The following is a 14,049-nucleotide window of genomic DNA, read 5'->3' as shown; positions in this document are numbered from 1 at the left end:
ACTTGTGGGGGAGACCAAAGCCAGGGGCCATAAATATAAGATAGTCACTAATAGGGAATTCAGGAGAAACGTCTGCACCCAAAGAATAGTTAGAATGTGGAATAAAAACAGAAAATGCTGGAGATACTCAGCAGGTCAGGCAGCATCTGTGAAGAGCGAAACAGAGTTAACGTTTCAGGTCGATGACCTTTCGTCAGAACTGGAAAAAAGCAGGAAATGGAACAGATTTTTAAGCAAGTGTAGGAGCTGGGAAAGGGGGGAGGGGAATGAAAGAACAAAAGGGAAGGTCTGTGATAGGCTAGAAGGCAGGAGAAGTAAAGAGGCATTGGTCCAGTAATTCGGGTCCCAACGCGTGAGTACGCACGGGGTACCCACGCGTGGACCCGATGGAAGTGCCGGTTTCTTGCATGCACAGCGCATGCGCGGGAAAACAGCACTTCCGGTCCCCTGAAAGCAGGGGTTAAGAGGTGAAACGCGTGCGGCGTATGAGGCAGCGCGAGCGACGTATGAGGCAGCGCGTGCGACGTATGAGGCAGCGCGAGCGCGTTGAACTTCCTTTTTTTTGACAGGTTTGCCCGTGTGTGAAGGCCTGTACTTTTTACACATTAAAAAAGCAGACGTAAGGACTTCATTTTAAAAGGTAAGTGGTCAATTCATTAAAATTAGAACATTTTTTCCACAGGTTTATTATTTTTAAATACTTTACAGTAAGGTAAGTGTATTTTTAGCTCCGATTTTTTATAAAATTATTTTTTTCAAAAATTTAAATTATTGTTTAAAATGGTTATTTAATGTTATTTATAGTTGATTTAAATAGTGTGATTTTTAAAAAAATATTTATTTGAAGGTTAAGTACTGTTTTGGGGGCCAGAGTTTTCATTAGTTTGACAGTTCTTTCTGTCAAACTCATGAATGGGCTTTTCCCTCCTCCGATTGGTTGCCCAGTGCTCACGTGATCCCAGCAGACGCATCGCACTAAGTACGCCGCTGGGTCACGCAAGCACAGCGCGCCGGGAGCTGGACCGGGCCACAGAGAGGAAATCCACGCAGGCCCAGGCCTCAACTGTCGGCGCGCAATGTAAGTGCAGGTCGGGGGCTTGCACCCGCGGGAAGCCCCCGACACGAATTTCTGGGCCAATCAGAGATATTCAAGGCGAGAGGAGATGGTAATGGGACAGGTTAAGAAACAAAAGATGGCTCTAGATGAAGTGTAAATTGTGCTGGCAGAATGAAAGACAGCTGCCGTGTGGGAGAGAGAAAAGACACAAACAAAAAGTGTGGGAAAAAAAAATATATATATTTATATGATAGGGGCCGAGGTTCTGATCTGAAATTGTTGAACTCTATGTTGAGTCCAGAAGGCTGTAAAGTGCCTAATCGAAAGATGAGGTGCTGTTCCTCGAGCTTACGCTGAGCTTCAGTGGAACAATGCAATAGCCCGAGGATGGTGAGGTCCGAGTGGGAGTGGAGCGGAGTTAGAATGTGGAACTCACTACCACAAGGGGTAGCTGAGGCGAATAGCACGGATGCATTTAAGGGAAAGCTAGTTAAGCACATGAGGGAGAAAGGAATAGAAGGTTCTGCTGACATGGTGAGGTGAAGTAGGGTGGGGGGAGGCTCGTGTGGAGCACAGGCCAGTTGGGCCGAATGGCCTGTTGCTGTGCTGTAGACTCCATGTCATTCTATGTAGAATCACTCGCGCGCCTTGGCTAATTCTTCATACTTGTTCCTCACTGATTTTCTTTTCGTTCCATTCCTGCCCTCAGCTCAGTACTTTGCTTCCACTGGGATTTGAAGAGTACAACAAAAGGAAGTGACATGCAGAACAAGCTCTCAAGTATTCCACGAGACATTACTTGGACAATCCTTTGGGAGCTGGAGTTCCAAATTGGAGTGAGTATTTACACCACTGTGTCAGCCAAAGAGTTCAAGACGGGGTGGGACTCACAGCAGTCTATTTATTCAGCCAACAGTCTATTTACACAAGGTTTCTATGCACGACAGCAAACAGGGTTTATTTGCACAGGGTCTCTATGCATGACAGCAAACAGGATCTATTTACACAGGGTCTCTATGCATGACAGCAAACAGGGTCTATTTACACAGGGTCTCTATGCATGACAGCAAACAGGATCTATTTACACAGGGTCTCTATGCACAACAGCAAACAGGGTCTATTTACACAGGGTCTCTATGCATGACAGCAAACAGGATCTATTTACACAGGGTCTCTATGCATGACAGCAAACAGGGTCTATTTACACAGGGTCTCTATGCATGACAGCAAACAGGATCTATTTACACAGGGTCTCTATGCATGACAGCAAACAGGGTCTATTTACACAAGGTTTCTATGCACGACAGCAAACAGGGTCTATTTACACAGGGTCTCTATGCACGACAGCAAACAGGATCTATTTACACAGGGTCTCTATGCATGACAGCAAACAAGGTCTATTTACACAGGGTCTCTATGCACAACAGCAAACAGGATCTATTTACACAAGGTTTCTATGCATGACAGCAAACAGGGTCTATTTACACAGGGTCTCTATGCATGACAGCAAACAGGATCTATTTACACAAGGTTTCTATGCATGGCAGCAAACAGGATCTATTTACACAGGGTCTCTATGCATAACAGCAAACAGGATCTATTTACACAGGGTCTCTATGCATGACAGCAAACAGGGTCTATTTACACAGGGTCTCTATGCATGACAGCAAACAGGATCTATTTACACAAGGTTTCTATGCATGGCAGCAAACAGGGTCTATTTACACAGGGTCTCTATGCATGACAGCAAACAGGATCTATTTACACAGGGTCTCTATGCATGACAGCAAACAGGGTCTATTTACACAGGGTCTCTATGCATGACAGCAAACAGGATCTATTTACACAAGGTTTCTATGCACGACAGCAAACAGGGTCTATTTACACAGGGTCTCTATGCATGACAGCAAACAGGATCTATTTACACAAGGTTTCTATGCATGACAGCAAACAGGATCTATTTACACAAGGTTTCTATGCATGACAGCAAACAGGGTCTATTTACACAGGTTCTCTATGCACAACAGCAAACAGGATCTATTTACACAAGGTTTCTATGCACGACAGCAAACAGGATCTATTTACACAAGGTTTCTATGCATGACAGCAAACAGGGTCTATTTACACAAGGTTTCTATGCACAACAGCAAACAGGATCTATTTACACAAGGTTTCTATGCATGACAGCAAACAGGGTCTATTTGCACAGGGTCTCTATGCACAACAGCAAACAGGATCTATTTACACTAGGTTTCTATGCACGACAGCAAACAGGGTCTATTTAAACAGGCTCTATGCTTCTTCAAATAGTGCGATGGGATCACGAGCATACACCTGAGCTACCAGAACAGGCAGATGGGCTCTCAGTTGAAAGTCCCATCTGGAAGACATTACATCCGACAGTGCTACACCATAGATTATGTGCTCAAACCCTGGAGTGGAGCTTGAATCCACGAGCCTTGGCTCAAAGACAAGAGTGCTAACAACTGAGCCAAGTGGAGACTTGCTGAAAATACATAGCAGACCACCTGAAGAGGAAAGACAGTTTTGTTGCTGACAGATCTGCTGGCTATTTCCAGTTTGTTTTTTCCCTTGTATAGAATGATACAGCACAGAAGGAGGTCATTCGGCCCATCTCACCGGTGCCAGCTCTCTGAGAGAGCCGTCCAATTAGTCCCACTAACCCCCTGCTCTTTCACCGTAGTCCTGCAATATTTTTTCCCCTTCAAGTATTTATCCAAATCCCCTTTGAAAGTTCCTATTGGACCTGCTTCCACCGCCCTTTCAGGCAGCGCATTCCAGATCATAACCAGTAAACAAAACAAAAAAGCAGCTCACCAGCTTGCAAATGACAGCTGTGTGATTAGGGGAAAGGGGAACGGATGCCAACGCAGGAGAGAAAGGCACCCTTCCAACAGCAGTGATAGCACGTCAACACACAGCCTGCAGAATGGATCGAGGAGCCGGCACATCACCCGGGGAAGCATCCGCAACAATTTAAAGGGAGATGCAAGGCGCAGGAGAATTCACCTGACCTGAAGGAGGACGGGTCACCAAAGGAAAGGTACGTCCCGCTGAGCAAGTGGGTAAATGCGACGGCTGGTGGGACCCCAGGCCGCACGGATCATGGGGCTGGTCCATGACAGCCAGTGGTTCAGCGGGTCGCACTCTCGCCTCTGACTCAGAAAGGTCGTGGGTTCAAGTCTCACTCCAGAGACTTGAGCGCGTAGTCCAAGCTGATACTCCCGGTGCAGTACCGAGGGAGTGCTGGACTTTCAGAGGTGCTGTCTTTCAGATGAGAAGTTAAACCGAGGCCCCGTCTTCCCTCTCAGGTGGACGTAAAACATCCCATACCACTATTGCAAAGAAGAGCTGGGGAGTTCTCCCCGGTGTCCTGGACTATATGTATTCCTCAACCATGTAGGACGTGTGGAATTACCCCTCGCCCCGTCCAGCGGGTTATAGAGATCGGACTTGAGACTTATGAAAAATTATACCAGTCGCATCAGTTCTGTCTTTAATCTTTGATTGTTCCTAAGACAGATTCAAAACCTCAACCACTATTCAAGCAGTACATAGAAGCATTCCCTCGCAATTAATATGCTCACAAATTACCGTACATAAAAGTATTCTCTCGCAATTAATATGCTCACAATTTAATAGGTCAAACATACATAAAAATTATTCTTTGGTAATATCTAAGCTCTATGTCCAACTTTCATACATACTCTTTATCCCTGGGTGATCAGTCCGGAAAAAAGTAGTAAGTTGCAAACATCGACTGGCCAGTCAAACTGCTTCCTTTGTCGCTCTTTGTGTCTCCCTCATCTGAATTTCCCGCTTCTGTGTCATTGCTTTATAGTGCCTTTCTGCCGCCGCCCCCCCAGTATTTCTTCGCCCGCCTCTCTCTGACAGGTCAGTTTCACTCCCAATCTTTCCTGATTGGAGTTCCTTCTGCATGACACGGTCATGTTCCTGTGATAACAACAGAAAATGCTGGAAAAACTCAGCAGGTCAGGCAACATCCGTGGACAGAAATTTGAGTTGACGTTTCGGGTCGAACCCTTCTTCAAAACTGTAAAGAAAAGATAGATCGGAGGCAGGGTTGCGATCGGACAAAAGAATAAAAGAAACAAAAGAAGTAAAAAAGAGACAATAAAAGGTGTTAGAGAAGCTAGACGAGATGGTAATAGGCTGAGATTGGGTGTAAAGTGTACTGGCAGGGCAAGGGATAGCTGCCAGGTGTGAGAGTGAAACAAAAGGAAAGGGGGGGGGAAAAGGAGTGGAAAAATTACAAGAAAAAATGAAATAGGGGCCGAGGTTATGATCTGAAATTGTTGAACTCGATATTGAGTCCGGATGTTCCTGTGATGTCTGTGGGGGCGGGACTTCCTCTTCATCAGGTGTGTCTCTCCTTCCTCTCCATGTGGTCTCACAAACAAAGGACCATGTTGAGTCCTTACAGACAAAGGACCCCATGCTGACTTCCTACATTTTGAGTCCAGCCGTTATCATTTCGCAATTTCGATCTCCACATGGTAGCAGCGGTTTTATTACGTTTTTTTTTAGAATCTTACAACCAGCATCACTGAATAACAGATAATCTGGCCATTTATCACATTGCTGTTTGTGGGAGCTTGCTGTGCGCAAATTGGCTGCCACGTTTCCCACATTACAACAGCGACCACACTTCAAAAAGTACCTCATTGGGTGTAAAATGCTTTAGGATATCGTGAGGTCATTATACAGGGCCTTGGTGAGGCCACATCTTGAGTATTGTGTGCAGTTTTGGTCGCCTTATCTGAGGAAGGATGTTCTTGCCATGGAAGGAGTTCAGCGAAGATTCACCAGGCTGATACCTGGGATGGCAGGAATAACGTACAAGGAGAGATTGGGTCGATTGGGCTTGTACTCGCTGGAGTTTAGAAGAATGAGAGGTGATCTCATTGAAACTTATAAAATTCTGACAGGACTGGACAGAGTAGATGCAGGAAGGATGTTCCCGATGGTCAGGCAGTCCAGAACCAGGGGACACAGTCTAAGGATAAAGGGTAAGCCATTTAGGACAGAAATGAGGAGGAATTTCTTCACCCAGAGAGTGGTGAACCTGTGGAACTCTCTACCACAGAAGGCGGTGGAGGCCAGTTCATTAAATATATTCAAGAAGGAGTTGGATATATTTCTTAAGGCTAAAGGGATCAAGGGGTATGGGGAGAAAGCAGGGACCGGGTACTGAATTTGGATGATCAGCCATGATCGCATTGAATGGCGGAGCAGGCTCGAGGGACCAAATGGCCTACTCCTGCTCCTATCTTCTATGTTTCTATGTTTCTATGTCGTGCAAGCCTTACTTTCATTGGTTTAATCTCCAACAGGGCTTCAGCTCATCTGTGCCAATGTCAAGGGGGCCAGGAATCCTGCTCCAGTAGTCTGGAAAGTGTGGATTTAGAGGAGAGCGTGATGGGAAATAGGATTAGTGGCCCACTCATTGTCCACTCAGCACTCAGGTTCATGAAAGAAAGTAAGAAAATGAAAGAAAAGCTTGCATTTTCCATTTAGTTCATTTTTTCTACAAAGTAATCGATGCTTTAAAAAGAACTCTTAACCCTGAATGTCAAAGTTCTAAACAAATTTATATTGCTTATAAGTAGGGATGTATTCCTGAAGTCTTCATCATGTGACCTCCTGCCTCCAACACTTCCCCCACCAATTGGAAGGGCTGGCAATCCTACTCAGAAGGTTGGTGTCTTGATTCCACAGGAAGCGCCCATTGCCATGGTAACATGCTGGCTTGCTTTGGCATGCATAGCAGTGCCTCTCACCTGTCAAAGCCCCTACTGTTCCTTAACCAAACGGTGATAAATGTTTGGAACAATCTGCCAGGCAAGACCATTGGAGTTGTTCAAAATGCAAGCGGGTGCTACAATGGGAGAGATAGGGCTCGAGTGCAATTGGGTTGAATGGCCCTTTCTCATCATTGACTTTCCTTCCGCCTTGTATTTGGAAACAGACAGTGCAGATATGTAAATCAGGTCCCAGCTGCTTTGCCTTGATTTGTTTAGCCGTGGTGCTGCCACGTCCAGGTGACACACAATCCCGTCAGCCTCTTCCTCCTCATCAAGCAAAAAGTTTGCCAAATACCTTTTCACCCCTTCGTGCGCCCCTCTAACACATCTACAGCCAATCGGAAAACCATTAAACAAAGACAAGGCGTCAACAAGCAGCTCAGCATGCCCAGCAGGAAATACACAGAGACATAGAAACATAGAGGATAGGAGCAGGAGTAGGCCATTCGGCCCCTCGAGCCTGCTCCGCCATTTAATGAGATCATGGCTGATCATCCAAATTCAGTACCCTATCCCTGCTTTCTCCCCATATCCCTTGCTCCCTTTAGCCTTAAGAAATATATCTAACTCCTTCTTGAATATATTTAATGAATTGGCCTCAACTGCCTTTTGTGGTAGAGAATTCCACAAGTTCACCAATCTCTGGGTGAAGAAATTCCTCCTCATCTCAATCTTAAATGGCTTACCCCTTATCTTTAGACTGTGACCGCTGGTTCTGGACTCCCCTGCCATCGGGAACATCCTTCCTGCATCTAGTCTGTCTAGTTCTGTTAGAATTTTATAAGTTTCAATGAGATCCCCTCTCATTCTTCTAAACTCCAGCCCAATCGACCCAATCTCTCTTCATACATCATTCCTGCCATCCCAGGTATCAATCTGGTGAATCTTCGCTGCACTCCCTCCATGGCAAGAACATCCTTCCTCAGATAAGGCAACCAAAACTGCACACAATGCTCAAGGTGTGGTCTCACCAAGGCCATGTCCAACTGCAGCAAGACATCCTTGCTCCTGTACTCGAATCCTCTTGCTATGAAGGCCAACATACCATTTGCCTCCTTAACCGCCTGCTGCACCTGCATGCTTACCTTCAGCGACTGGTGCACAAAGGACACCCAGGTCTCGTTGCACTTCCCTTCTCCCAATCTATTGCCGAGATTGATACAGAGATTAACGGCAAGTCACGGGGAGGCACAGGAGTCCCTGCTAGCCTGGGTGCTTCAACACTGACCAGGGCATCTTGAAGAAATCAGGAAGATTGAGGGATGAGAAGTGACAGGAAGTATTTTCTTTTAGTGGAATGAGCATTCCCCTTGATTAGTTTTTATTTGTTCCTGGGATGTGGGCGTCGCTGGCAAGGCCAGCATTTATTGCCCATCCCTAATTGCCCTCGAGAAGGTGGTGGTGAGCCGCCTTCTTGGACCGCTGCAGTCCATGTGGTGAAGGTGCTCCCACAGTGCTGTTAGGGAGGGAGTTCCAGGATTTTGACCCAGCGATGATGAAGGATCGGCCGATATACTTCCAAGTCAAAATGACTTGGAGGGGAACTTGGAGGTGGTGGTGTTCCAAAGTCTGCTGCCCCTGTCCTTCTAGGTGGTAGAGGTCGCAGGTTTGGGAGGTGCTGCCAAGTTGCAGAAGTGGTTTGCTGAATGTAGGGGGGTTAGACGAGTGAGCCCATGATCTGGAGTGGAGGGGTGCTGGAAGAGTGACTCCATGCTCTGGAGTAGGGGGTTTGGAAGAGGGACTCCATGATCTGGAGTGGGGAGTTGGAAGAGTGACTGCATGATCTGGAGTAGGGGGTTGGAAGAGTGACTCCATGATCTGGAGTAGGGGGAGTTGGAAGAGTGACTGCATGATCTGGAGTAGGGGGTTTGGAAGAGTGACTCCATGATCTGGAGTAGGGGGTTGGAAGAGTGAGTCCATGATCTGGAGTGGTGGGTTGGAAGAGTGACTGCATGATCTGGAGTAGGGGGTTTGGAAGAGTGACTCCATGATCTGGAGTAGGGGAGCTGGAAGAGTGACTGCATGATCTGGAGTAGGGGGGGTTGGAAGAGTGAGTCCATGATCTGGAGTAGGGGAGTTGGAAGAGTGACTCCATGATATGGAGTGGGGGGTTGGAAGAGTGACTGCATGATCTGGAGTAGGGGAGTTGGAAGAGTGACTCCATGATCTGGAGTAGGGGAGTTGGAAGAGTGACTCCCTGATCTGGAGTAGGGGGTTTGGAAGAGTGACTCCATGATCTGGAGTAGGGGTTTGGAAGAGTGAGTCCATGATCTGGAGTGGTGGGTTGGAAGAGTGACTGCATGATCTGGAGTAGGGGGTTTGGAAGAGTGACTCCATGATCTGGAGTAGGAGGAGTTGGAAGAGTGACTCCATGATCTGGAGTAAGGGGAGTTGGAAGAGTGACTCCATGATCTGGAGTGGGGGGGTTGGAAGAGTGAGTCCATGATCTGGAGTAGGGGAGTTGGAAGAGTGACTCCATGATCTGGAGTAGGGGGTTTGGAAGAGTGACTCCATGATCTGGAGTAGGGGAGTTGGAAGAGTGACTCCATGATCTGGAGTGGGGGAGTTGGAAGAGTGACTCCATGATCTGGAGTGGGGGGTTGGAAGAGTGAGTGAGTCCATGATCTGGAGTAGGGTGTTGGAAGAGTGAGTCCATGATCTGGAGTAGGGGGGGTTGGAAGAGTGACTACATGATCTGGAGTAGGGGAGTTGGAAGAGTGACTCCATGATCTGGAATGGGGGAGTTGGAAGAGTGACTCCATGATCTGGAGTAGGGGGAGTTGGAAGAGTGACTCCATGATCTGGAGTAAGGGGAGTTGGAAGAGTGACTCCATGATCTCGAGTGGGGGGTTGGAAGAGTGTGTCCATGATCTGGAGTAAGGGGAGTTGGAAGAGTGACTCCATGATCTGGAGTAGGGGGTTTGGAAGAGTGACTCCATGATCTGGAGTGGGGGTTTGGAAGAGTGACTCCATGATCTGGAGTGGGGGGTTGGAAGAGTGAGTGAGTCCATGATCTGGAGTAGGGTGTTGGAAGAGTGAGTCCATGATCTGGAGTAGGGGAGTTGGAAGAGTGACTACATGATCTGGATTGGGGGAGTTGGAAGAGTGACTCCATGATCTGGAGCAGGGGGTTTGGAAGAGTGACTCCATGATCTGGAGCAGGGGATTGGAAGAGTGACTCCATGATCTGGAGTAGGGGTTGGAAGAGTGAGTCCATGATCTGGAGTGGGAGGTTTGGAAGAGTGACTGCATGATCTGGAGTGGCGGGGCGGGGTGGCGGGTGTTCGAAGATGGCCCAAGCTCCATTATGATAATCATATGAATAATCTGAAGTTAATTGGAGAGTTCTACGGAGAGAGCGCTGATACATATCCAGCCCCTTTGTGTCTACACCTTAGGAGAAAATCCTGTCTTTGGGAAATCATTTATTGAGTGCACATTGAATAATCTTTTATACTCACTGGTGTCTGGAAAATTTTTCACTTAATAAACACATCAGTACTGAACACACTACTGAGTCAGGCGCACAGCGGGGATCTAACTGTGCTGAGCAGTAATGTACCAGCCTGTCCTCAACATCTCTCCACTGACAGATACTGGGAGAGTCTGCTGCTGTAATAGAATAACACATTGCAGGAATTATCCACATTGCACATACCTGTCAAAAACAAGCCTGGTGAAAGTGAAAGGCAATGGGCCTGAATTTGTGGATGCCTCCAATCATCAAAATCTATGCATTTGCCTTACATATATAAAATTAATTAAAATGGCATTTTATTACATTTTTTTTTAATGTAATTTTTAGAATTTTTTAATAATATGTTTTAACGGGGCTAAATATAAACTTATCTTATTGGACAGGTTTTTTAATGTATAAGTGATTAATTAAATAATATTTTTCTACTTTTTAGAACTTTAATGCAGGTAAAAGCAGGTCTTACGATGCCTCACTCCATGAACAGTCACAGCACGCTCACTCCGGGGACAGTCACAGCACGCTCACTCCAGGGACAGTCACAGCACGCTCACTCCGGGGACATTCACAGCACGCTCACTCCGGGGACAGTCACAGCACGCTCACTCCACGGGCAGTCACTGCGTGCTCACTCCACGGTCAGTCACAGCATGCTCACTCCACGGGCAGTCACAGCACACTCACTCCACGGTCAGTCACAGCACGCTCACTCCACGGGCAGTCACAGCACACTCACTCCACGGACAGTCACAGCACGTTCACTCAGGGGACAGTCACAGCACGCTAACTGCGGGGACGGTAAAAGGACGCTCACTCCAAGGACAGTCGCAGCACGCTCACTCCGGGGACAGTCACAGCACACTCACTCCGGGGACAGTCAGAGCATGCTCACTCCGGGGACAGTCACAGCACGCTCACTCCGGGGACAGTTACAGCATGCTCACTCCTGGGACAGTCACAGCACCCTCACTCCAGGGAAAGTCACAGCACGCTCACTCCGGGGACAGTTACAGCACGCTCACTCCGGTAACAGTCACAGCATGCTCACTCCACGGACATTCACAGCACGCTCACTCTGGGGACAGTCACAGCACGCTCACTCCGGGGACAGTTACAGCACGCTCACTCCTGGGACAGTCACAGCACGCTCACTCCGGGGACAGTCACAGCATGCTCACTACACGGACAGTCACAGCGCACTCACTCTGGGGACAGTCAAAGCATGCTCACTCCAGGGACAGTCACAGCACGCTCACTCCGGGGACAGTTACAGCACGCTCACTCCGGTAACAGTCACAGCATGCTCACTCCACGGACATTCACAGCACGCTCACTCTGGGGACAGTCAGAGCACGCTCACTCCGGGGACAGTCACAGAATGCTCACTCCAGGGGCAGTCACAGCACGCTCACTTCACGGACAGTCACAGCACGCTCACTCCACGGACAGTCACAGCACACTCACTCCGGGGACAGTCACAGCCAGCTCACTCCGGGGACAGTCACAGCACGCTCACTTCACGGACAGTCACAGCACGCTCACTCCACGGACAGTCACAGCACGCTCACTCCGGGGACAGTCACAGCACGCTTACTCTGGGGACAGTAACAGCATGCTCACTCCGGGGACAGTCACAGCACGCTCACTCCACAGACATTCACAGCACACTCACTCCAGGGACAGTCACAGCACGCTCATGCCGGGTACATTCACAGCACGCTCACTCCGGGGACAGTCACAGCACATTCACTCCACGGACAGTCACAGCACGCTCACTCCACGGACAGTCACAGCACGCTCACTCCGGGGACAGTCACAGCACGCTTACTCTGGGGACAGTAACAGCATGCTCACTCCGGGGACAGTCACAGCACGCTCACTCCACAGACATTCACAGCACGCTCACTCCAGGGACAGTCACAGCACGCTCACTCCGGGGACATTCACAGCACGCTCACTCCGGGGACAGTCACAGCACGCTCACTCCACGGGCAGTCACTGCGTGCTCACTCCACGGTCAGTCACAGCATGCTCACTCCACGGGCAGTCACAGCACACTCACTCCACGGTCAGTCACAGCACGCTCACTCCACGGGCAGTCACAGCACACTCACTCCACGGACAGTCACAGCACGTTCACTCAGGGGACAGTCACAGCACGCTAACTGCGGGGACGGTAAAAGGACGCTCACTCCAAGGACAGTCGCAGCACGCTCACTCCGGGGACAGTCACAGCACACTCACTCCGGGGACAGTCAGAGCATGCTCACTCCGGGGACAGTCACAGCACGCTCACTCCGGGGACAGTTACAGCACGCTCACTCCTGGGACAGTCACAGCACCCTCACTCCAGGGAAAGTCACAGCACGCTCACTCCGGGGACAGTTACAGCACGCTCACTCCGGTAACAGTCACAGCATGCTCACTCCACGGACATTCACAGCACGCTCACTCTGGGGACAGTCACAGCACGCTCACTCCGGGGACAGTTACAGCACGCTCACTCCTGGGACAGTCACAGCACGCTCACTCCGGGGACAGTCACAGCATGCTCACTACACGGACAGTCACAGCGCACTCACTCTGGGGACAGTCAAAGCATGCTCACTCCAGGGACAGTCACAGCACGCTCACTCCGGGGACAGTTACAGCACGCTCACTCCGGTAACAGTCACAGCATGCTCACTCCACGGACATTCACAGCACGCTCACTCTGGGGACAGTCAGAGCACGCTCACTCCGGGGACAGTCACAGAATGCTCACTCCAGGGGCAGTCACAGCACGCTTACTCAAGGGAAAGTCACAGCACACTCACTCCGGGGACAGTCACAGCCAGCTCACTCCGGGGACAGTCACAGCACGCTCACTTCACGGACAGTCACAGCACGCTCACTCCACGGACAGTCACAGCACGCTCACTCCGGGGACAGTCACAGCACGCTTACTCTGGGGACAGTAACAGCATGCTCACTCCGGGGACAGTCACAGCACGCTCACTCCACAGACATTCACAGCACACTCACTCCAGGGACAGTCACAGCACGCTCATGCCGGGTACATTCACAGCACGCTCACTCCGGGGACAGTCACAGCACATTCACTCCACGGACAGCCACAGCACGCTCACTCCACGGACAGTCACAGCACGCTCACTCTGGGGACAGTCACAGCACACTCACTCCGGGGTCAGTCAGAGCATGCTCACCCCGGGGACAGTCACAGTATGCTCACTCCACAGACAATCATAGCACGCTCACTCCGGGCACAGTCACAGTACGCTCACTCCAAAGACATTCACAGCACGCTCATGCCATGGACAGTCACAGCACGCTCATTCCGGGGACAGTCAGAGCACGATCACTTCCCCGACAGTCACAGCACGCTCACTCCATGGACAGCCACAGCACGCTCACTCCGGGGACAGTCACAGCACGCTCACTCCACAGACATTCACAGCACGCTCACTCCGGGGACAATCACAGCACGCTCACTCCGGTGAGAGTCACAGCGCGTTCACTCCGGGGACAGTCATAGCGCGCTCACTCCACGGCCAGACACAGCACGCTCACTCCAGGGACAGTCACAGCACGGTCACTGTGGGGACAGTCACAGCACGCTCACTCCGGGGTCAGTCACAGCCAGCTCACTCCAGGGACAGTCACAGCACCTC

Source organism: Somniosus microcephalus, chromosome 1, assembly GCF_052327205.1.
Source record: "Somniosus microcephalus isolate GS21.2 chromosome 1, FLI_Smic_1.0, whole genome shotgun sequence".
Classification (NCBI taxonomy): domain Eukaryota; kingdom Metazoa; phylum Chordata; class Chondrichthyes; order Squaliformes; family Somniosidae; genus Somniosus; species Somniosus microcephalus.
Note: the sequence above shows the minus strand (reverse complement) of the source record.